Source organism: Bidens hawaiensis, unplaced genomic scaffold (assembly GCF_021521415.1).
Source record: "Bidens hawaiensis isolate Kalapana, Puna unplaced genomic scaffold, B.hawaiensis_p1.1 tig00048079_1, whole genome shotgun sequence".
Classification (NCBI taxonomy): domain Eukaryota; kingdom Viridiplantae; phylum Streptophyta; class Magnoliopsida; order Asterales; family Asteraceae; genus Bidens; species Bidens hawaiensis.
Genome location: NW_027498589.1, coordinates 40,017 through 65,979, shown reverse-complemented (window position 1 = coordinate 65,979; position 25,963 = coordinate 40,017). Strand labels below are relative to the sequence as shown.

The following is a 25,963-nucleotide window of genomic DNA, read 5'->3' as shown; positions in this document are numbered from 1 at the left end:
AATACTGGTGCTCCCCACGGTGAGTAACTAGGGCGAATAAAACCTCTGTCCAGTAATTCTTGTAACTGGTTGGACAGTTCTTGCATTTCAGAAGGTGCAAGTCGATAAGGTGCCTTAGCAATGGGTGCTGCTCCTGGTATCAAGTCAATACGGAATTCTACTTGTCGGGTCGGTGGTAAACCAGGCAACTCGTCGGGGAATACATCTGAATACTCGTGTACCACTGGGATGTCTTCTATTCGTTTTTCCTCAGGTTCCTTAACTGTTACACTCGCCAAGTATAATGTACAACCTTGGCGTAAATATCTCAATGTCTTAAGTTGAGATATGAGAGGCAGTACTGTTCCCGATTTCTCACCTTGAACAACTATAGCCTCTTCATTCGAAAGAGGTATTCTAACGGTCTTATCCTTACAGACAATCTCAGCTTTATACTTAGATAGCCAGTCCATACCGACTATAACATCGAAACTTCCCAATTCCACTGGGAGTAAATCAATAAGGAATGGGTGATCGTTTAGGATAAGGGAACAGTCTCGGACTATTCGGTTAACAAGTATAGACTTACCGTTAGCGAGTTCTATAGTATATGGTTTTGTTAGTTCACTAACCGGCATATTTTCTAAAGGTAAGAAATTAACAGATACGAAACTTTTATCGGCACCCGTGTCAAACAAAACTGAAGCATACTGACCCGAAACTAAGAATGTACCTGTCACCACATTCGGATCTTGACGCGCTTCACCCGGTCCTAATACAAATGCGCGTCCCTTAGCTGTGTTGGAGGTTGATGCTTGTGCTTGGTTCTGCCTTTTCACCGTACTCGGGTTCAAATTAGGGCAGTATCTCCGAAAATGTTCCGTACTGCCACATTCATAGCAAGCACGGAGGTTCGTGGTAGGTGGGGTTTGTTGGTTGAGTTGTGGGCGGTTTGATTGAGATCGAGGGAGTTGAGTTGATTGCGGTGGACGGTTAATAATGTTGGTAGGGGTTCTGCAGTTGGGGGCATAGTGTCCCGTCCTTCCACACTTTTGACAGATTATCGGTTTACAATCACCCACATGATGAAAGTTACATCTTCTGCATTTCGGTAACGTCCCTTTATAGGTTTCTTGTTTTACGTTAGAACTGGTCATGGCATAACTTCGGGTATTCGGACGAGCCCGTTTATTTTGAAGGTTTCCTTGCATTCTTGTCCCATAATCAGTTCGTTTTAAACTTGTTGTTTCACCTGGCATCCTTATCACTCCACTTCTCATCAGGTCAAAAGTAACGACACCCGTTTGAGATACAGCACTTTCTAATGTCGGGTGGGCAACTGAATTTACTATACTTCTCACAGCAGGGGTCAGTCCCCAGATATAACGTTCAATTCGCTTTGCTTCTGGTGTAACTAACCATGGGACTAAGCGGGACAGTTCGTTAAAATGATTCGTGTATCCCACATGGTCTGCTCCTTTCATTTCCAGATTCCATAACTCGTGTTCCAACCTCTGAATCTCACTTTTAGGACAAAAATGCTCTAACATGAGGGTTTTTAATTCAGTCCATGACATACGATTAATAGCATCTTGTCCCCTTATTTGGACTACTGTGTTCCACCACATCAGCGCTTGGTCTAGAAACATACTGGTAGCAAATTTGACTACGCGGTTCGGTGGACACTCACTGATATTAATTACTGATTCGGTCTTTTCTATCCATTTGACTAGCCCGCTAGGTCCTTCAATACCCTTGAACTCAATCGGTTTACATGATGTAAATTGTTTGTATGAGTACTCCTGACGCGGGGGTTCTCGGTTATTATTATTAGTTGTGTTAACAACCGGTACAGGGTTCGGGTTCGGGATATTATCAGGGTGCACAACAGGTTCCGGGTTCCCAGTGACATTCATAGTTGGGGGAGTGTTATTATTATTTATGACAGTATCAGTATTCACCGGGGTAGTAACACCCGGGGCTACATTAGTGTCCGGCGGAGGTGTATTAACAGTGGCCGTGGTGGTGCTCGTAGGTTGATTAACAATATTGTTAGCACGTATGCCTGCAGTGACTTGGGCTACAATTGTTGGTATCACTGCTTGTAATTGACGAGCAATCATTGCGGCCACTTCCGCCTCAGACAAAGTGTTTGTTTTCTTCGGGGCCATTCTATAAAATAATCAATTGTATAATAATCAACATCGTTTCACCATGACCAGCACAACTTTACGATATCACACTTTCACAACACATAACTATGCCCAAAGAAAACACGTTTGTATTAATTATAATCATTACTGTACATATGCATCCAAAATTAGCGCATAGGCTTAACCTGGTATAGGCCAGCGCTTGTATATGCGTATCAAAATTTGTCACCAAGTGACAAGTAGACTTAACCCGATAAGGGCCAGTGCTTGAGATAGTACTAAATTACAAACAACTCCCAAGTCAGCCCAACACGCTGTACAAAATGCTACTTGGGATATCAAAAGACTATATACATAAGACCAGACTACTAGGTCCTATCCATTCTTTGCAACATGGAACCACAACCAAATCACAGCAGCCACTAGGGCCGCATTAACTGCTAAACACGCCCCCAGTAGTATCATCGCTCGATCCTGACGCCCGTGGCTGTCAGCACTGGATCTTTGTACAATTCTGATTTCCTGCTGCATATACCTCATGTGATCATACATATCGTGTCTATGCTGGTTTAGACTATTTATCATGTGTGAGTGTTCTAAGAGCTGATCAGTTGCTAAACCAAACCATGCTGAATCAGAATAACGAGGTGGCTCGGGTACCGGGGCGGGTAAACCCCAAGTAGGAACAGGTATCTCTGTTACCCGGACACGCGATGTTTCTCCCCTATGGTACGTAGATCGAGGTGGGGAAAAGGTGTGCTCAGGTGGACGCACTGAAATGCGAGCAGTCCGACGGTTTCTAATAGTGGGTGGAGGTGCTGGTGTATGCTGTACGGGTGGAGTAGGGGATCTGGGTGCTCTAACAGGTGAACGATAAGCACTAGTAGCTCCCTGTTCTACTACATTCCTAGGGGATTCCCTAGGGGGGTAGGTGTCACAACGGTAACCCGATAAGTCGGGTTGGTTTGGGGGTACCTCATAGGGAATTACCACATCTGCACCTTCTTGTATCTCCTCCGGTTCTTCCTCCGGATCCTCCTCTTCCTCCTCAGGCCTTGTTGGTAGAGTGTTAGGTACACGATCAGTGGATCTTGACATATTCCTGCACAATGGTTAGTGATAAGAATAATACCCTTCTATATTAATTATAATAAAATACATGTAGGTATTATACATATAGGCACAAATAATCGTTTATATACACAAATATTCATCTATTATTATATTTTATACACATATGTTGCTGTTTTTACCTATTCGATTGTTTATCGACTTCTTCTCGAATTTCCTCGTACAAACAAGTCCGTTATTACGTTCCGGACCATAATAACCCACTTGTCCATTCGTGTTCATCACAAGAATCATTCGTGTATATTATTTAATATTATTTTATTCCCAGAGTTAATCGAGCCTACGGTTATCTTAGGGCATCCTAAGGGACATCCTAATTCTTTATAACCAATGGCTCTGATACCAACTTCTGTCACACCCCGACTAGGCAGTTGCGGAAGCGTAATACGGGAATGTAACAGATAACACTGGTATCAACCACATTGTTTATAAAGAAAATTCAACCACTAGATTACATCATATTACATTTGTAGGTACTATGTTTACAAACTAGGTGAAAAACACATAACCGGTTTACGAGCTTCTTATACAGTATAAGATTAGCGTCTATTCACAGCTATTCAACTTGTCTTTCTAACACCAAGCACGTAAGCAAATCATTCCACTTTTGCTTTACCTGAAAAGCATGTAAAACGGGTCAACTACGTCTAGTTGGTGAGTTTCAAGTTTCACGAGTTTCAATGAAATCAGTACACGAGTTCGTAAAGTTTACAGTGTGTATGTATATATGTCTGTGTATGATGTATTATACTAAGCCACAAGTGAAACCGAAACGAGCTAAAACACATGGCCTCCACTGCCCATGCACTCCCGTTGGCATTTAACAGCCAATTTGCCCCAAGTATGTACTATGTCTAACACCACATAGCAGTATGTAAAAATATAATGACAATGTGCAACTGGGTTTACATATGTTCCGGCATACCCCACCGGCCCTGTCAGTTGGGTTTGTCAAACCGATAGTACTATCCACACGTCACCGGCACGAAGTTAATCACTTGTGTTTGTGGGGACTTGTCTAGTGTTAGTACTTAGATAATCCACATCATCACACGTTTTCAAGTATAACAGTTTATGTAAACATGCTTTTCACCCCAAAAGTTCGTAACACAGTTTAGAAAGTGGGGGTCGTGAAACTCACCTTATTGTAGTTTGCACAGAAATTACGTGTCAGTAAGTCAAATGTCTCGTTTATAGCCTGATTCCTATAAACGGTATCGTATCGTTAATACTAGTACAGTGTTCAAGCTAAGTCGGGCTGTATAGATAATCTGGGTATAGCTGTTAGGCCCAGAACATGACCATAGTCTTAGATTGTGACGTTGTATACTATGAAATGTTTAAAACTGGATTTGGCTCAGTTTCACCGTTTTCCGAGCCTAGCTCAGTTGATCGTTTATATGTTTCGGGATTAGGTAAGATCATATAAAACTTAAGTAAATATATTGATTGATAAAATGATTTGATTTATAAAAGAATTTTAAGGTTTCGGTATCTGGTTTGACCGTAGGGTTCGTTTCCGTTTTCACACGGGTTTGATTATACAAAACGCGTACAATCCACCCGAATTGTCCGGAATTCTCGTAAAAAGTTTGTTTTTATCAATATCATTCAAAAATATGATATTTGACCACTTTTGACATTTTGACATACCAGTCAGTCCGTTAAACACAAAACTGCCGGTTTCGTTAAAACAATTATAATTTAAATCTTTAATAAATCATAACTAAATATGTATTTACATATAAATTATGTAAATTTTTGTAAAAATACATTAAGACATGGAGAATTTTATAAAAATATTTCCAGAAATTTTATGATTATTTATTTATTTATAAAAATTCATTTAATAGGTTATAATCATGTAATAAATGGCCCGTTTATATCAAATGACCTCCGAAAAATCCCATAATTTTTACCAAGGACCTCAATGTGACTACATAGCCCCTGAAAAATTTCCAGAATCTAACTATTTTGACAAAATGCCTTTTTGTGCGTTTTTCGGCTGTTAAAACTCGGTTTAACCATGGCTGCACAAACCCTACTTAGACAATTCCAATGATTCCCAAACTTTACCAGTGATCTTACTATCCCATAACAAACTCCAAAACCAAGTTTCATAATTTTTCAATATGTTTTGCTATTTTTCCCAAATAAACGCCCATAAACGGGAATAAATTCGCCAAATATTCTCCGTTTATCAAAAAATTACCAAATTTGAACAGGGACTCATTTATATGATCCCTAATGTCCCTGCAAATTTTCACAAGCTAACAACAAGCACGTCACAACCTAATACTAAACAGCCCCTAAACGAGTATTACGGGTTTACCTTGTCGGTTTTTGGTGAATTTTGCTAGCTTAAACGTCTTTCCGGGTCTCGGGTTGCAAACTCAGTATATCTACATATCATATAATATCAAACCAAGCATAAATCATCCATGTAACAGCCTTGATAATTAGGGTTTCGGTTTTGGGTTCAAACCGAACTTTCAAACCGTAAAAACGTTGTATTCATGTTCTAATCCGCGTTTTTTACCAAAAAAATATATGTTCCAGGTTTGTATACATGTTTAACATCAAAACATAATTTTACTTGATTTTTAGGGTTTTTGGATGGTTAAACATGTTTAACACTAATCAAAACATGTTTATATGATAATCATATGGATCAATTCTTGCTAAAACTTATTAAAATTGAGCCTTACCTTAAGGTTTTTGGAAGGAGCTTGAAAGAACAGGTTGGGAGCTGCTCTGGACTTGAAAGTGTGTGATGTATTGAAATGAATAAGAATGCTTAAGTTATAAGCTTTGTAAAAGAAAAACATGTGGGGTGCTTGGGCTGTCCGATCGGAACTATTTAATAGGGCCTTAATGGGCTGTTTTGGCCCATTAAATTATACACACAAGCCCAAACATGAAAAGTCCATTTTACATTTAGTTCGGGTCCGGTTTTTCGCAAGAAAATTAATTCGGGTGTGAAAAATAACGTAAAAACGTGTGTTTTTCAGCTTGTTTTTGTAAAATAAGAAAAACGTACTGACTCGTTGTAAAATTCCAAAATATTTTCACGGATGGCTTAGAACATGTCATATAAGTGTTTTATAAATCTTTTTCGGCTTAACGGATGCTACAATGCTTGTTTTGACATTAACGATTGCGTTTAAGCTTATAGCGTATCGATAAACGAAACCTTTTTCGTTTAGAGAGTTTTAAACGTACCGAGGCCTAAATATCAATATGTTAGCCTCTATAACATATATATAACTCGTATATGACCCCTCAGTATGTATACGGGTCATAATTATTATCGGTCGGTTACTCGTTTAAGCACTACGAATTAACCGATTTGTCGTTTACTTGTTACGTAAAGAATATAGTGTACCTCGTTTTGTCATGAATGTCACAATACCAATCAGTGCCAGTACCAAAAATGCTTATCCCTGGTCCAAAGCAAAACTTTGTGTGCGAGAGCTTGACATTCATAACTTGGAGGGAAAGTTGTTTTGTAGTGATTCAAAGAAGCATATGTGTAGTTTCTGGATCTAATTATTCGAGCCTGTTTTTGGTGAGCATGATAAGACAGGTCGGCTGCGAGCAAAACAATCAAACAAACATAAAGATAGAAGCCGATAAGAACAATAAAGCTATGTTTCTGGTAAAACGACTAGCTTTATAATGATGATTACATAACTTTGTCCCACCCCGGGCGAGCCCTACCCGGGGTGGTGGCTCACATACAAAATAGACCAACTCTAACAAATGAGACCTAGTTCCCTATTTATATACCCTAGAGCCTTGTTCTTCAAACGAACCGCCACTCGTTGAAGGACGCATGTACTTTCGCATTGATCCATTAAGATTCGCATACGCCATCGTCTAGCTTCGCATAATGGAGACTAGATTCGTACCCGCCATCATGAAGACGCAGGCTTCCAATTAGACTTTCGCATATTGTAATGTTTGTAGTTTTGCATAGGAGTTTTGCGAAACTAGTGAATTCCTGTGAAACTTCATGGATTCTTCAAGTATCGTCACAAAATTCCATCTGCAACAAACTTTATGGATCGATTAATTGATCATATCATCCTCAATACTTGGAACTTACAATATGTAAGTAATGATTTTTATTTTATATAATTATTGTACAAAATTTTAGTACAGTAACAATCATATTGTTATGATAAGTTAGCGGGCGCCTACTTTGGAACATGATCGAGATGTACATGTCAAATTTTAGTCAGCATGTTGGGGATGATCCTAAAGTGTGTTGGGGATGATCCTAAAGTGTGGACACATGTAGACAGAAGGTCATTAGAGTCAGGAAATTCGGGATGGGACTCTTTGATCTTCATTTCGTGGTGATTAGGACACTATCATCATCTTGTTAGTCTGCACCGGCATACGTTGAGTACCAACGGTCGCAAGAAGAAGCGCAACAACATATACATGCAACTATGCAAACACAAATACACAACTTCAAGAGAAAATGACGTCCTCCCGATATAATTCATAGTTTATTAGATTTCTTTTGACATATTTGTTTAAATTGTGCTAGTAATAATTGTAGTTTAGAGGTATTAAAAAATTTATGTTGTAATAGTATAATTTTTTATCTTATGTTATTGTACTATGGTTAATTTGAAAAACAGGTTTTGGAATTATATATATATATATATATATGATTTTTTGTCGAAAATATCGAAAGAGTTAATTAAAATAAATAAATTACCTTTTTGTTAAAAGGCGTAGGAAATTTATCGGGAAAAAAGGTTTTCAGGGCGTGCTCATTTCATAGAATTCGTGGGAATTCAAAGAAATTATAATTAAAATCTCAAGACATGGCGTATTCGTTTCATTAGAATTGGAATATTAATTCGTGAGAATCCAAAATGGTGTGTTCGGTTGTCAAAGAATTGGAATTGAAATTAAAATTCAATTCTTTCAAATTCCCTTAAACAAAGGATTCCAAATCCTTCCAAAACGTGAAGGATTTCAAGGAAATTCATTGGAATCTTTTCTCGAGTTTTTTTTTTAATGAGGACAACGAATAAAAGATTTTAGTTATGTTATTATTTTTGTTTTTTATTTATATTTTGAGTTATAAACAATTTATTATTATTTTTGAATATTTTTTTAGGGTTCTTTGATTTTAACAGAAAATTCAAAAAAAAATTCATAAATCAAAATATAAATAAAAAAACAAAAATCTAAAAAAAAAACTAAAATGTTTCGGTCGTTATCCTCGTTAAAAAAAATGATTCCAATTCATTTATGGTGATAAATTGCAATTCATTTGTCAAACGAACACACAAAAATGAAATTGGATTTTAATTCCTTACAATTCCAATTCCTATTTGAATGTTCAAATTCCAAATCAAATTATTTCAAATTCCAAATTCTATGCAAATTTAAATTCCAATTCCATTCCATGTGAAACGAACGCGCCAAGTATTTTGGTCATTTCAATTCGCCTTAGAAAACTAGTCTCATTTTAATTTTTTTACCCAAAATATTTTTAAGGCGCATTCGTTTCACATGGAATGGAATTGGAATTGGAATTGAAATTTGCATACGATTTTGAATTTGAAAATTTTGATTTGAAATCTGAACATTCTAATAAGAATTAGAAGGAATTGGAATCGTAAGGAATTGAAATCCAATTGGAGAAGAGTGAGTTTTAATCTCAACCATTTATGTTTACCAACTTCTACCCTCAGCCATCCTATAAGCAACAGTTACTCCTTTTCCGTCACGTGTGTTTGCTCATCATCTTTCAAGTTTCAAGGCGTACGATTCAATCAGGGCAGTTTCAGGCGGTTACCCTTCCCACGTTCGTTCATTTGCTGCTATAATTTCTATATATATATACTGTTTTTGTAAATTGACAAAGGAATTCGACATATTCTATTCGGATGGTTTCGATTTTTAGTTCTTCATATATGTATTCTAATCAATTGAGTGTAGTTTCTTCATCGTTGCGTTATATACCACCAATACTTTGCTATCGATTGAAGGAAACACAAACAGCAATCATTCATCTAGATATCTATTTATTTATTTATTTATTTATTTATATTATCAATAGAATAGAATGCAGGGATTCAACAACTTCGTTCACTAGATTTTCTCAAACTCAATGTTTCAATCAGTTTCTTTCTTTCTTTCTGATGCTGGTTTTTGTCCCCCAACTGCTTGATGAAATGCCTGAATGAACTTTAACTCTAGATTTCACTAAAAAGGACACTTCTTTTCTACTTTTTATATTACTAAATTCTTTTTTGTGATATTTGTACTCAGATCAATGTAGTTTACCTCATTTGCTTTCTTAATTTGTTTGTTCTTATTTTTAGATAGACATGCTACTTTAGAGTTGATATGTAGCAGCTATGCAACCAGAATTTTCAAAGCAGGGGCTTTTTTCTTCACATATAGAGAGGAGGTCTAGGTTTATGTGATGGATGATTAAGATTTTCAAAGGTGGGTTAGTTATCGGTGAAAATCCTTCTCAGTTGCGATCTTAGGTAATCACCATCTTCCATTTTCTATTCTATTCTTATACTGTAGTCATGAAAAGTACACTTCGCATATCACAATGTTTTGCAGTTTTAATTTGTGGTCTTCTGTTGCTTATATTTTGCACTTTTGTAAGTAATGCAATGCGCAGAGAGTTGTGAGAGGAACAAAAACTGTCAAATTAAACATCTTGCAGGTATGTTACAATGACTTCTTATATTTTTTTGTGAAAATTTGTTTTTAAGTAACTCTTCTTTAAATGTGAACACACGATCCTATTATTGTTAGTATATATAAACTTTTTAACTATATGGGCTTTGAACTTTGCAGAGATGATACAAATAAAGAAATTAGGTTGTCCAGAATTGGTGGAGCAGATCTAGATAGCAATCGACTTGGTGATTTTGTTTTGTTACTACTAAGGTGATTTGAAACAACTCTAAAACTAATTTAGACATTTGCCTATTTTATGCATTTTAAGAAATGAGTTGTTGCAGGTGGCTACTTGGCAATTCTTTCAATATTTATCTTGTTAATTTCACTTTCAACGGGTTTCCTGGTTGGTTGAAATATGTTCCAGAAATTAGTTTCAGAACATGGTCCGCCTCACTTTCTCAAAAAACTAAAAGAGGTTTAATTTTTTAAAATATTATTTTCTGGGTATATTAAATTTAGCAAGCAATAATGATTATATATGTATAGGCTGCAACGGAAAAATTCACAAGGCAGAAAGATTATATGAGAATTAAGGTGGCCCAATTATTTTATCTCAAGTAGTCACAACTACTCATTTCTTAAACATAATACCAAAAATTTGCACAATTGGATTTTAATAGAAGTTAATGCGACATATTGAAAACGAATATGGACCGATGGAGTATTTACTTGGAGCATCGAGTCGACCTTATACAAACTGGGCCACTCAAATGGTTGTTGGTCTTGGAACTAATGTACCGTGGGCTCATGTGCCAACAAGATGATGCTCCTGATCCTGTTGTAAGTTCATCATTTAGTTATGCAAATTTTTTGAATATGTGGACATTTTTCTTATTAATTGCTTTCCCACGTGGCTGTTTTCATGCTTTATGTTTCAAGTGGACTTTTGAATTAAAAAAAAAGTAAAGCCCTGTATGATAGGGAACAAGATGATTTTCTAAAATGTATCTTTTGCTTTTAAATTGAATGTATTAAAGTAAAATCAGAAGTTTTAAATTAAGCGTGGGTCGGGTGGGAAAGGCAATGGGTTGAAAGTTAAAACAAGTCAAATTGGGAACATGATTTGAATGCATTTATATTACATTCAAGGTTACTTGCCATTTTGTACTAGGTAAGTCGATAAGATGCTTTTAACTATTTTCTTTGAAGGTGAAATGATGATTTACTTTTCCACAATACCCTACAAAAAACGGGTTCAGATCAGTTTCGGATTGAATGATAATTATTTATTTAATTATATGTTGGATACATGCTTCAAAAAGTGTTTAATTTATGTTTTCTATTGTAGCGTGTAACTAGAGTAGCTATATGGGAGACAGATTGTTGCGGGAGTCAAACTTGAAGCCCAAACCTGACATGACACAAACGTAATACGAAAATGGCATGTTCGGGTTTGCTATATACAAGTTCGGGTCAGTTTTCGGATCGAACCGCAAACCCATTTAACTAAACAAATTGTGTTTCGTTCAATTTGGCGGGTTTGCGGGTTAAGCGGTTTAACCCATTTATTATTTTTTTTTTTTCTAAAATGTATTTTATGTAATTAACTAAATCAATTGGGTGTGTTATAGTAGGATTTAAAGCTCAAAAGAAATCATCAAAAGATTTTATAATAAAAGTGTAATTTTGTAACAAAAAGTTATATTTTTGTTGTAGAAGTAAAAATATAAAATTATAGTATTATTAATAAATAAATAATAAAAACAAAAGAACTTTTATGTCAACCTGTGAATATGTGTGCCACTTTCGAGTTCAGGATGCGTACGGTTTCGTATCAAAATTTTGTATTCCCATATTGCCCCTTGATATCATTTTGATTCGTGTGTAACATATGACCAGTTTGACTTTTATCCGGTAACAAACAAATCTAACCCAAATTGTTGATTTTCTATTATTTTGATAAAGTTTAGACTTCTGGATGTGATGCATGTATTTTGGACCAACAGTTTATTTTTGTCTTAGCTTCGCAACGACGTTGAATTTTCTTATGATCTAGTTGATTCCTTCGTATCAAGTCAAATTACCAAATTAACAGTTGACTTGAAACTGGATTATCATATAATCATCTTTTTATTGCCAAAATTGAAATATAATTGAGACTGGAAGGGCTGCTTGACCATTGTAATTTTTTTTAACCAAAACTGTTGATTATTAAATGGAACCGTTACTAATGGTTTACTTTAGGTGCTTAAGAGTTTTATAATTATTAATGTAAAGATGCACAAGTCGGTTCCTGATGCTAAATTATATATATATATATATATATATAAGATTTAAAAGTGTTTATTTTGTATGGTTTAACGTTAAAAAAAATTTAATTTGCAGGCGATAATGAAAAGTTTTGTGGCGAGCACTTCGAATTTAGCTAAACTTGTCAAATTTTTGCTTATATGGTTGTTTCAATTAGTGAGGTAAATTACTCACAATTTTATTTTGTTTAGATGTAGCTATTTACTTACAAAATAACTCTTTAATTAGATCCTAAATCCAACTAAAACTTAGAATTCTCATTATGCAGTTTACTACAACAAGAATTGAATGGTCACAAAACACGTTTCTAACATAAAAGCGGTAAGGAGTTGAAAACCTTTTGCACATGCTCGAGACATATGTTACTTGCTTGTAGACATTCATGTAGTTTAGCTTATGCAGGTTTTTTTTTTTTTATCTTTTTTGTAATTATGGGACTTTTGACTTTATGAATCATTATGCAGTATATTATATTTTGTGCAGACCTTGCTGGATTGTTACTCAATAACTACTAAGGCTTGGGTTTAGTTACAAAGATATATAAAATCGGCTTTTTGTATAACCCAAAGCATGATGGATTGTTACTCACTGAGTTCTTGGTTGTTTTGGATCTTAGCAGATATTTTTTTCAAATTGTATAGAGTAGTTTCATTGTTTTTTCGGCTCTTTGGGAGCGTGCCCTGATATCTTAGAATGCATTTGTTTTGTAAGTTTCTTCATTAATTACTAAATTATCGGCGCATTCCAGCGTTGATGTTTCCGTCCACCGGACGGGTAAAGTACTGGTTTTCTTTAAGTGATGTTATTGGCTCGATAAAGAAGTTAAATAGTTTAAACTATCAAATTTGGACTAGTTTTCTAAAAAGAGCCCTTTGTTTTAGAAGATTTAACTTGAATACTCTTTATCTCTTTCAATAATTTTCGAAGACATAAAAATTGAGTGACTTAATATATGACATTCATTCAAGGCGATTTCGATTTTTATTTTTATTTTATGAATCACTAATTATAGACTAGATGTAATGTGGTGGTTACAAAAATTGATTAAATATGATGAGAATGCGTAATGCTTTTGGTGTTCGTGTCTTCTAGTGAAAAGAAACTCATAAAGTTGAACAAAAGAAACTCATAAAGTTAGATAAGATTAGCAAAGCACATACTAATGTTTATGGTTAATTAATCAACTCATTATTGGTGTCGAAAATTGGTAAGGAGCTTAGGACCCACCTACCTGGGTCTTTAAAACCCGATTATTTGGATGAGTGGCTGAGTCATCAAAAAGTGCTTCCAGGATGTCCCACCTTAATTAACAAGGAGCACCTACCTTAAATTTTCCTAGGTATTGAGGATTTGAGGGAGTTTTGGTTTGATGAGATTCATCATTACCCAAGAAAATATGGAAATCATTGCAACAAATATTTTAGTTATATTTTCTTTTCTTAACTATAGGTTTTAAATACAGGAGCTGCTATTAAGATTTAAGACACTCATATGGGTTTTGAGAGAGGTGTGTATAAAAGAGAAAGTGCGAGTAAAAAGGGTGTCTGGATAGTCATGTCTTAAATAGTGTATGAAACATACATTGTATGAAAATTTTAATATCTTTACGCATTGATTGTAAGTGTAATGATGAACTAAGTAGAAATCATATATATTTTGTCACCCATGAGGGAGCGTTGAGAGTAGAAAACAGAATGCAACAAATTAATCTTTTTAGCGCTCTTCTTACAAAATTATAAGTGAATGCTTTATAAATGCAACCATTGTGCGAGAAAAAAAAATTGTAATCTTTTTCGATATTTTCAAGCACGTTCATACATGCATGATATATTTGTCTTACTGAACAAGATACATAAACAAGGGGGTGATATCGAACATTTTTATGTGCCATACTCCTTCGATCTTAAACAAGGTTAATTACGGATTAGTGTATCATTATGCCTTCACTTGTATGTGTTTTATTCTCGGAGCGATTAATGTAACAATCATATTTTAATTTTGCAAAGCAACAAATATATATCATTGCATTTCTCAACTAAAAGAAGAAGATGATGAGAGATATATGTTATAGAAAAAGATTTTTATAAATTAAAATATGTACCCACTCAATCTAATTGATTAAATTAAATTTGTGTCGATTCTCATGTTTAATGGAAAAAGAGGATAGTTGGGTGCTATTTTGCTATGTGGTGGACCCTCCACGTACCCTCAACTTTGGCTTCCTATATAAAGTGATTAGTCTATCATCTCTTATGCACCACTCATCAAGAGCAAGAAAAGAGACTAGAGGTTCCAGAAAGATAGTTATATTGGTAATCAGTTAAAAGAGGATGACTGAGACATTGGCTCGCCTCACTCTCGCATTTGGCCTTCTTGGTATGTAGACTACTTTATTTCTTTCTCCTTCCCTTGCATCTTCATTTTTTTCATGCACACGACTAGAAAACTGGTATGCGACTGCATATTCAGTCGCATATAGCTGTTTTGCGACCATATTACCACTGACACAACTTTTCGTGATCGAACTTAACCAATGGTAAAATTGGCGACCACATCAGTGATAGTCACTAATTTTGCAACCCATTGATTTCGTTTAATAAATATACGACAAGCTATTTCGATCACAAATGTATTTTGATCACAAGTTTACGGTTTTTTAGTAGTAAGATGCACGATTTTAGAGTTAACATCTTGCTTCACGAAATTTTCAGGCAATATCGTCTCGTTTATGGTATTTCTTGCACCAATGTAAGTCTAGCTCTTATATATGATTATTGTATTCTCTTTTCATGATATAGTTGAGGCCTCAATATAGTAATTACCTAACCTTCCCAACACAATGTAACATATAAATGCAGTCCAAAGTTTTATAAAGTTTACAAAAAAAATCAACAGAAGGGTTTCAATCAGCGCCTTATGTTGTGGGCTTATTCAGCGCGATGCTTTGGATATATTATGCATTTCTCAAGAGCAATGTCTTGCTTCTCATTACCATTAACTCAGTTGGTTGCTTCATCGAAACCGTGTATATTTGTTTCTTTCTTTTCTACGCGCCAAAGAAAGCTAGGGTATATATACTAATCTTTATTTTGGAATGAAATTTCATGATCATACTTATCAATAAAGAAAGTTAATTAGAACTAACCAACATCTTGGTTATGCAGATGGAGAGCTTGAAGCTCATCGTGTTGCTAATAGTTGTTGGTTTCGGATTGATTGTTATCTTAACTCAATTCCTTGCTAGTGGAGTTACCCGTGGTGTGATAGTTGGATGGATTTGCCTTGTGTTCTCTTTATGTGTTTTTCTAGCACCATTGGGAGTTTTGGTAAGTATCCATGCATAAAGGCAGATATTAACATTGTGGCACACCAAAAAGTTACTAGCATTTCACATGGTTATATTCCTTGATATGTATGTGTGCCCCTTTTATATTTATATTTATTCACATTATTTTGCAGCGACAGGTGATTAAAACAAAAAGCGTAGAATACATGCCAATTCTATTATCGGTAGCTCTTACCCTCAGTGCGGTTATGTGGTTCTTTTATGGTCTGCTTCTTGGTGACTTTAATATTGCGGTATGAAAAATCCTACCCTTTTATACTCTTTTTTTTTTTAATTTCTAAAGTGTTTCTCGGTTTCTATTTGTATAAGAGCTAATTATTGTTCCAGATTCCAAATGTACTTGGATTCAGCTTTGGTATTATTCAAATGATACTATATTTCATGTACAAGAACAAGAAGCCAATTGCTAATGAAAAAATATCAGAATTTGAAGCCAAAAAATTTCCAATCAAAGAGACTGAAGAGAAAACAATCCCAGAAATAAGAGACCACAAAACAATAGATGTTGTGAAGCTGAGCGCTTTGATGTGTTCTGATGTTCTTCCGGTGGTGGTCAGACTCAACAAAAATGGACATGATGCCGATCATGTATCCATTGAACCTCAATCATGCCCAAATGTGCCAAATCATGTCATTGAAGTCGCAGCATGAGATTGATGTGTACATGCATTTTCATTTCGACTTGGTAAAATCAATAAGTAGATGCGTGTTGATCTTGCATATTTTAAATGTCTGTTCCAAATATTTGTATTTTTCTTCAATGAACTTAATGATCATCAGTATAAACATGTTTGAGTTTAAAATGTTAAAACTTCAAATTCATGCATGCATAATATCATTATTTTCTTGTTTTCTAAATCTTTTAATTGGAATTTAGACAGCCTAAAATTTTATTGTAAACCATATACACAAGCAAAATTTTTCATCAAACACGTCAAGAATAATCTATGATGGTGTGGTTTAGCAACACATGACAATGCACACGTTAATACACGTGTTTCACCAACGTGCGTGAAAGTCTTCAGCTCGGGTCAATCCATTTATTAAAAGGGGTAGTGTTTTGGATTAATTACCATGTTTATTAAATGGGTCGTGTTCAGGTTAACCCGTTCAATATACGAGTTGTATTAGACAACCCTGTGCCTATACCTTTATGTCATGTATGTGTCGTTTTCCAAGTTACCTAGCAATAGTCTTCCCCATTTACCGATGAAGCTTTTTAACAATATCATTGCAACACCATACTTTAAATGGCCAATAGGTTTAAAATCATTGTAGCGGAAATGGATCCCAACTTTTACTTTACAAACAACCATATGACCGATTTATAAACCGGACAATATATGTAATCAATCTTACACGCTGATTAATTATTATATGTTTAAAGCGTCACTTGTTAAGTATATTAATACATTAAAACTTGATGGTCAATTTATTTTACAAAGAGTGACAAAAATGAGAATGATTTATAGCCACACAAAAAAAAACCCTTCAAACAAAATTAAATAAAAAATTATAACTCAAAATTTAATAAAAAAATAAAAACTCAAAAATGTTTCCACCATCTTCCTTGTTCTTAAAAAAAGAAAAAAAAACAATGTTGAGAGAAAAAGATCATTGTGTCTTTTTTTTATCATTGTGTTTTTTGTTTATTTTCGTCATTGATTGTGCCTTTTTTTCTTGGCATTATGTTTTTTTTTATATTGTGTTATATTACTCAATATTTTTTATATTTTGTTCGGAATTGTGCTATATTTTGCGGTCTATTGTGTCTTTTTTCAGTTACAATTGTGTATTTTGTTCACTTTCGTCATTGTGTTTCTTGTCTCTGCATTGTGTCTTTTCGGCATTTTTTTTTCTTTTTCTTTGGAATGGGAATGACGAGTGAAACATTTTTGTTTTTTTAATTTTTTTCGTTTTTTATTTATATTTTGAATTATGATTTTTTTTATTAATTTTTTGAAATTTTTTTAAGAGTTTTTCGTGTTGCCACAAATCATTCTCACACTTCTCATTTTTTTCTCCCTTTTTGTTTTAACCTTTCCCTAAAACTTGATTCTTGGGATAAAGGTTGTTTAATTTATCGTTCCGGATCACCATCCTGTTGAGTTCTAATTGACTCGGGGCTAAAGACTTATGCCACAAAACCATTAGACATGCTAAGTGAGTGATTAGGACTCAACAAGACATGACAAAACCCATTAAAGATCAACCAAAACTCTTCCAGAATCTAACTTTTCATACCCTAGGCTGACCGGTATAGAGTACGTTGAAAGTGGATATTTTCAGCATAGGACAGAAGCAAGTCAAGGTATGGCAGGGATCGGATATTGTATCCAATGTATACATGGAAGAGATCAAAATTGTTGACGAATTAATTTATATTGAGGTATGCTCTTCAGTTCAGTCATCGAATAAGAAGCTAGCACACAGATTCATCATATTTCAGTTGTTTAAATTTACACTTAAAGCGAATGTTATAGATTAAGTCTTACAAGATACTTTAAGCTAATATAATTGCGGATTTAAATTTAAATAGTTATATAACTAGTGTTTTACCCGGCACGCTGCATCGGGCAGGTTGCATAACGCACTAGATAAGTCGGATCTGTTTATGTACCTGTCGCATTGCAGTGATGTACTAATATGTGTTCGGTTGATTAACATATAAAAAATTAAAATATTTAAAACGACATTTATTTGGTCGGTAAAATTCCGACGTTGGTAACACCGATCGTTGAAACCCGGGCGTTGGTAAAACCCTAGGGTAAAAACCGAGTGTTACGACAGTGAGCTAACACGAATTCGATTAGTATCAATTACATTCATTACGGTATAAGCAGTGTTGTTAAACCCAAACGCTAAAATGTAAAAAAAAATGAAAAATGAAAAAATTCGTCAAATTAACATATAAATAGATAACACATAAAAAATAAAACATTTAAAAAGACATTTTATTCGGTTGGTAAAACCCAAGCATTGGTAAAAATCCGAGCTTCGGCCGTGATGAGTCGAGACGAATTCAGGCGGTTTTGGTTACGTTCGTTACGGTACCGTATAAACAACGTTGGTAAAATCCAAACATTAAAACTCAAAAAACAAGTTCGTCAATTAACATATAAAAAGATTAACAAGTAAGAAAATAAAATATATAAACCGGCGTTGATTCAATTGCTAAAATCTAGGCGTTGATAAAACCCGAACGTTGTTGGTCCCGGGCGCTGCGATCTACGGCGATGAGTTGGTAAAACTCCGGTGTTAGTAAAACTAAATCGTTGTCGGTCTCAGGTGTTACGGCAGTGAGTCGACGCGTAATCGGTTTATGTTAAACTCGGGTTCAGTTACCTTTGTATATTAATATTATAATGTTAATTGTGTTGTTGATAATTTGATATAAACATATAAAAGTAATTTTTTTTGAATTGGCGTACGATGGATGAGGTTGATTCCCTTCAATTGATTGTTTTTCTCGATAAAAAGCTCGATAAAAGGCAGCCAAAATTAAAGAAGGTGATGTAATATTACGTGACCCATAATCCCTCCACTTCAAACTATGGATGAAGTATCCGATATTTTTTATCCAAAAAATAAATAAAATAAATGAAACTGAATCAAACGTAATCAGTTATCAATAAACCTATAACATATCAACAACCATGAAATTTGATAACCATTTTGTCATTCATTTCATCGAAAACATTTGACAAGAACTGAAGAACGGGTTCATAAACCTTTCCAATCAATGTATAAAATATATCAACATTTCCAATTTATCAACCTAACTTCAATTCACAATCCGATATTGTACTTCATATAATTCAGCCAAACGATTTTTGGCAATGTTCAAGTCTCAACATTTTAGACCCGAAACATGTTAAACATGTTAGATGGGAAAGCGCTTTGTTACGACTTATATCTTAATTATAACTTTCCTATCCAGTACTGTTACAAAAAGAGAAGACAATGAAGATATATAAAATTGCTTAAAGGTCCATATTGAATAAAAGAAACATGGGTTCAAAAAAGATAATACACCACGCAATATTAGCATGTTACTATTATCTGCATCAAGACAAAGTTTCATCATTTCATGTGGTTTTTCTTCTTTTCTTCGTTGATTTAGACTTTATTGCTTTCGATGTTACACAAAGAGATTATGAGTGACAAGAAAATATTTCGGTACTATATTTATCATTCATGAATTTGATTTTGCTTTCAGAATTTTCCGAGTTCTCATCCATAACTTATATATAAGAAACGATCTTCTTTATTACAAGAAAATGAATTCCAAACGGCTTTTCAAAAAAGTATAGATATATCTTACTACTGTTAAAAAAACAATATTTTTCACTTAGCATCATTATAAGGTCTCCACATACGATGCAAAATAAATATCATGTCAGCTATTCCTATTGTATCATGTTTTATCCTAAATATTAAACGAGACACGAACCCGTTTTATATATTTATAATCCATGACTCGTTTTTCGTGTCACACAATGACCCGGTTCCTTCACAAATAGAACCATATTCGGATTAACACCTAGCCAAATAATAACCCGACTTCTTTTTTCTAACACATGTTACGGCCCATTCCTCATTCTTCTCATTCTATGAACCTTAATTCTCCATTCTCTACGTTCTTGCTATTCCACAGCCTTAATCAGTTTCAAGGAAAGTTCCAAATCCAAATCTCAATCATTCTCGACAGCGAATCTTCGCTTTAATCACAAAATGAAATCGATTTCAGGCATCATAATTTTTATTCGTTCAATCTGTATAATCAATTGTATGCTAAAGTTGTTATTTTGAAAACAAAAAAGTTAATTGATTTAGGGTTCTAGCAAATCAATTCGCCTATTACATACTCAAAATTGATTGCTCTTTCCACGGTGAACAAACAAATCGTCCTTACATACAACATCAAATTGATTTCAGGTATGATTCCTCTTAATTGATTTAGTGTTAAATCGATTTATGTGATTGTGAGTGAAGGGATGAGAAAGGATAATGACAAAGTTATAAAAAATATTATTTAATTAAACAGAATAAAGAAAAAACGTGATTTTTAGTGTAATTATATAATATATATGGATATATAATAGAGAATAGATTGAGAATGCTCTAACAAATTACAGAACTATACGAAAAAACATTTATAACAAATTGACCAATTGAACTTAAAAAACTACAGTAAAAGACATTTAGAATAGCCATTATACATGGAAAATTTTTAAAATAGCTTCTTATTCTTAATGGTGACAGATTCTAAATTTGTCCCCTTCAAAATTGTGTTTCCAGATTTGTTCTTTTTCGAACGCATCTCCGGCAATGTATTAGGTAGTCTCGCCAACGAGTTAGCTAGCGCATAGTCAACGATGTGTTAGGCCTTCAAACACATAGTCAACTATGTATTAGGTCTCCAAAGTCCAAACACATGGTCAAAGATTTGTTTAGCCTCTTATTTGTTTTTTTACTATATATTATTATACTAATAATTTTACTTATATTTGGTTTTTATTTTATAACTTTTTTTATATAAAGTTTTATATTATTTCGAATATATCATTGAGACGTGTTTTTTTATCTACGGGCCGACATAAACTTTACTCAAATCCGAGTCGCGTTAAATTAATATCAAAATGTTTAATAAAATTTGACCCAGCATGATTTTAAAAAAAAATATGTAAACATGTAGCTAAAAAACACATCTTAACGGTATATTCGAAATTATATAAAACTTTATATATTAAAAATAATAAAAGAAAACAAATATAAGTAAAATTAGTTATGATAATATAATATTAAAAAAAACAAACAAGAGGCTAAACACATCTTTAACCATGTGTTTGGATATCTAACACGACACTGACCATGTGTTTGGAGGCCTAAAACATCGTTGACTATATGTTATCTACTCGTCGGCAAGAGTACCTAACAGTGGCTAACACATCGACGGTGATGCATTAAAAGGGGACAAATATGAAAAAATGAATTTAGAGGGACAAATCTATAATCTTCCATCATTAAGAGGCTATTGTGAGAATTTTCCTCACCAAACATGCCAAGAGACGATGACTTATTGATTTATTTAATAAAGTCTTATTTTCTTAAACTGTGATGTGTTTGACTTGCAGTTTTGGCTTATTTGTTTTTAAGAAAGCTTGAAAACGATATACAGTTCGAGCGTGCATAGCATCACGAAATAAATTTCAAATCTATATAATGGCTTAGCTAATAGAGAAACTCATGATCATAAGATAACAGCTTTTTTAAATTATCATCAAGTATAATAAACTCAAGTCTAATAAACTTCTTAAATTATACGTATAGATCAACGTAGAACCTGACATGTGGTACCGGCTATTTTCAGATGGCATTTATTGATTTTTTTAACAAGCTAGGCTATGCGTAATTGCGATTTTCTTAGCGTAATTGCTATTTTCTTTTTAAGGATATTTTCCGTCACATCATCATCATCCTTTTAAATTAAAAAATGTGTAATGAATAATGACTCCTTAATGTTCTTCAATCATTAACACATCAGGACACGTTTGGGCTTTAGTGTAGAACAACTATGCCCCCCAGGGGCGGACCTAGCTCTTTAGCAGGGGTAACCTCCGCTACCCTTCAAATTTTCGTAGATAGTGTAAAAAATTATTTTTTTGGGCAAGTTTTCGTATTTCGTTACCCCTGAAAAATATGACGTTACCCCTATTTATTTAAAGCTCAACCAATTTAAAAGTTCAACCAAAGAAAATCCCAGCCAAAGTTTAAAGCCCAAACCAATTAAAACCCATTAACCACTTTTCAAAAATAATACTCGTTCGGAAATTGGAAACTAGCCAGACATCAAATAGTGTTGCATCAGACACCACCACTCGACACCATTTTGAGGTTGAAGTTTTTTTAATATGGTTTTGGAAATGCAAATTCAAGAACATAAAAATAGATTCAGTGAAGTCTCAACTAGTATGTTAGAAAATATGTCTAGTTTAAATCCTTGCAATTCATTTTTTAAGTTTGATATGTCTAAGATAGTGTCATTTTATGAGATGCGTCTGAATGATTTTAGAAATGAAGAAAGATGGTGTATTTCGGGTGATGATCTTACGACCTTTAATCACATTTTAAATGAAGATGATAAATTTGCTAAAATGAGTGTAATGTGTAACCTTGCTCGTGTAATGATGGAAACGGGAAAACACACCACTTTTCCTTTGTTTATTGACATAGGCTGTCACGGTCTACTCAAACAATCAATTTTAAAGACTTAAATACCTATAATAAGTACGGGTAAGTAAGGTCGTCTCCTCAGGGACTCAAGGAAAGTGCTAATTTTAATACTATTAATTAACTAAGGCGGACAGACGATGTCAAGCAGTTTTTAGAAAAGATTTAATTAAAACTTAATTATTACTTAAAAACCTTGCAAACAATATTAATAAAACGTTCATTCTAGGTTCAGGTAATGTGTTAATCAACTTAATCCCAGATTCACTTATCTTGATTGTGCAATAATTACTAGACTTAGTAGTTTGATTGTGATGACAAACGATACCCTAACCGAATTGTTGACACAATTGAACTCGATCTACACAATTACCAATTTATGTTTTATGACAACTAATTAAGTAACATGAACCGATGATTATAAGTTCAATGATACAAGAGCCTAACCCTAAGTGTTGATGTACAAAACCAAACAAGTGATGCACTAATCAATAATCACAAATATAAATTGTTTAAACAATCAAGCAATCAATTAAACAAGATAAAAGCAACAACTCAAATCAAGTTCATAACTTTAAGCATAGCAAATCTGGTCTTAAGAAGAATTACACAAAACCCTAGCCTAGAATGAACAAAGAACTTAGCCGAACATGATCATAACGTCAATACACTTATCTTGGATGAACATGCAAACCCGACACGAACCGGAAGCCTTGGAATTATGGAAGATCGTCCTAAGCAGCCTCTTTTGCCTCTGGAAGTCGATGATAACCGAATGGGGAGGTTAAGGGGTTTATATAGGGAAAAACTAAATTTTTGGCCGACATAAGCATCTTCGCGTATCGCGAAGATGTCCAGTTATGCTTCTTCGCGTATCGCGAAGGAAAAAATAGTCGCAACCGCCATTATGCAACTTCGCGTATCGCGAAATTGCCCTTCATTGCATCTTCGCGTATCGCGAAGATGTAAAATTTCAGATTTTTATTTTTTCTTCTCTTGAATGCCTCATGATGCGTGCACTTCCAACCTTTCACTTCTTGATCTTCATTCCAAGCCCGTAAATATCCTTGTTAAGCTCCATAGCCTCCAATGTCCTGAAACACGTAAACAACGCTTGAAGTACCAATGTTCATTCGTTTATTAACCTAAATATAACTAATTAATATATAAAACTAATTAACTTTTACCCAACCATCATTTATCGAATATTGAAGTTAGCGTTGGTTTTACCGGTTGCAACCGCAACCATTGAAAAATGTTTTTCTAACTGAAGCTTATCAAGATGGATTTGTGCAACTGGATGGGTGATGAGTATTTGAACAATACTTTAATTTGTGCGATCGAAAGAAAAACGCTTGATAAAGTAAAAGAAGAGGATGAAATGTCTCGATTTCAATCTTTCGAAAACCGAATAGGAGAAATTTGCACCATATGGGTTTAAATTTATTTATTATCGTGTTTCTATACATCAAGGGAGGCTATGAGGCAGGGCCGGGTGGTCGACCGATCCCGGCCCGACACCCCGATATGCCTGAATTTTTATTTTTTAATTATATATATTTTTTTTAAAATATGTATTTTTAATGTTTAAACCCAATTACATAACTAATTTAAGGGCCAATTTTTTCGCTTTTGACCTAAAAAATTTTCGCGATTCTCGACAAAGACCCTAGTTTACATTGTGTGAAATACGGTAAACAAAATTTTTGAACGTTACCCCTGAAATTGATTTCTAGATCCGCCACTAATGCCCCCGTATAGCACCCCATAATGCTTGGGGATGCTGTAGGGACTCCATCTGCCTCTATACTATACCATTACGCATAACTTAAAAATAAAATAAAATTAAGGATGAAGCCACTACCGACGGCTAATCGCTCATCTCCTTTGTCTCCTCTGACGAAGAGGCCATGTTTTATTCTTTTTTCATAGGTCTCACACTTTCACTTCCAAAAGTTGCTTGATGGAAATGTTGAGAGCAATTCGATTCAATGTAACTTGAGCGAAGGTCGCTAGATTAAAACTTAAAATCGAGAGGTAAGTGATTCATGGTTGAGCCTTTAAAAGTTTTTGGTCTTTGGTCTTTAGTCTAAACCCAAAATTAACCTTTTAGGTTTAAACTGGTACAATGGTACAAATCAATATTACCGATAATTCTGGTGATTCAAACATAAACCGTTCGCTCAATTACCGTGCTAAAGCGTACCGGACTAGTGAGCGGCAACCGGTATAGTCAGTATTGCCGGCATGTAAAGCTGGTTTTTAAAGAATTGGGTCCATACCGTCTTCTTTGGTTCTCCACACCTTGCATCGGCATTGTCATCCTCTCACTCGTCATCGTCGTCAGTCCTCCTCTATTACCCCTTATGGAATAAAAACACCAACTTCGATTGTTTGAACTCGTAATCATATTTCAATTCCACTACTCATGTTTGTCAAATAATTTTCTCTTGTCTTTTTTTAAGAAAACTCAATATTCAATGAAAAAATAAAAGAATGAACGCACACCTATGAAGTGGTACAAAGCGAACTATTATTTCGCATTTTACCAAAAAAATAAGAAAAATATGTAAACAAAACTTGATTCCCCGGACTACCAAACAACAATTCCTTATTATTTTGACATGTGAATTTGTCTTATTTGTTTTAGGCCCAGAATATCTCGATTTACAAATCACAAATTAAAGATATGAAGCTTTCACTCTATCACATCACACATACACTAGGTGTAAGCATAAAGCAATTGTTTTTTTTCTTATATGGTAGGGTCAAGTCGTCTATTCTCAGGATCGGACACTGAAGATTTCAATAACCAATGAAATAAACGAATCATAGGAGGAGTTGGCCTTGTCATGACTCAATAAGGTTTCATAGTGCTATGTTGGTTTAATGAACTTGTCTCTTCGTTAATAGAAAAGTTGGTGTAGAAATTGAAATGCATGGTGATGGTTGTCATCGTCGGAAGGAGCAACCTTGACCTGGCCGACATTTAGTGCATGTTTTCAATTGATGCACGATAATTATATTTATATAACGGCCTAAGAGCATTCACATCCAACCCCTCATTTTTTGTGAGGGGTGTTTTTATAATTTAGAAAGTGATTCAGGGTGTTGTGAGAGAAGAGTTTTTATATTTTAG

The 25,963-nt window shown here is 34.3% G+C and overlaps 1 pseudogene; it reads left to right on the top strand.

The window, feature by feature from the left end:
* The first annotated feature begins 14,492 nt into the window (after window positions 1-14,492).
* Window positions 14,493-16,242, top strand: LOC143597305 (bidirectional sugar transporter SWEET9-like; annotated as a pseudogene).
* Window positions 16,243-25,963: the final 9,721 nt, after the last annotated feature.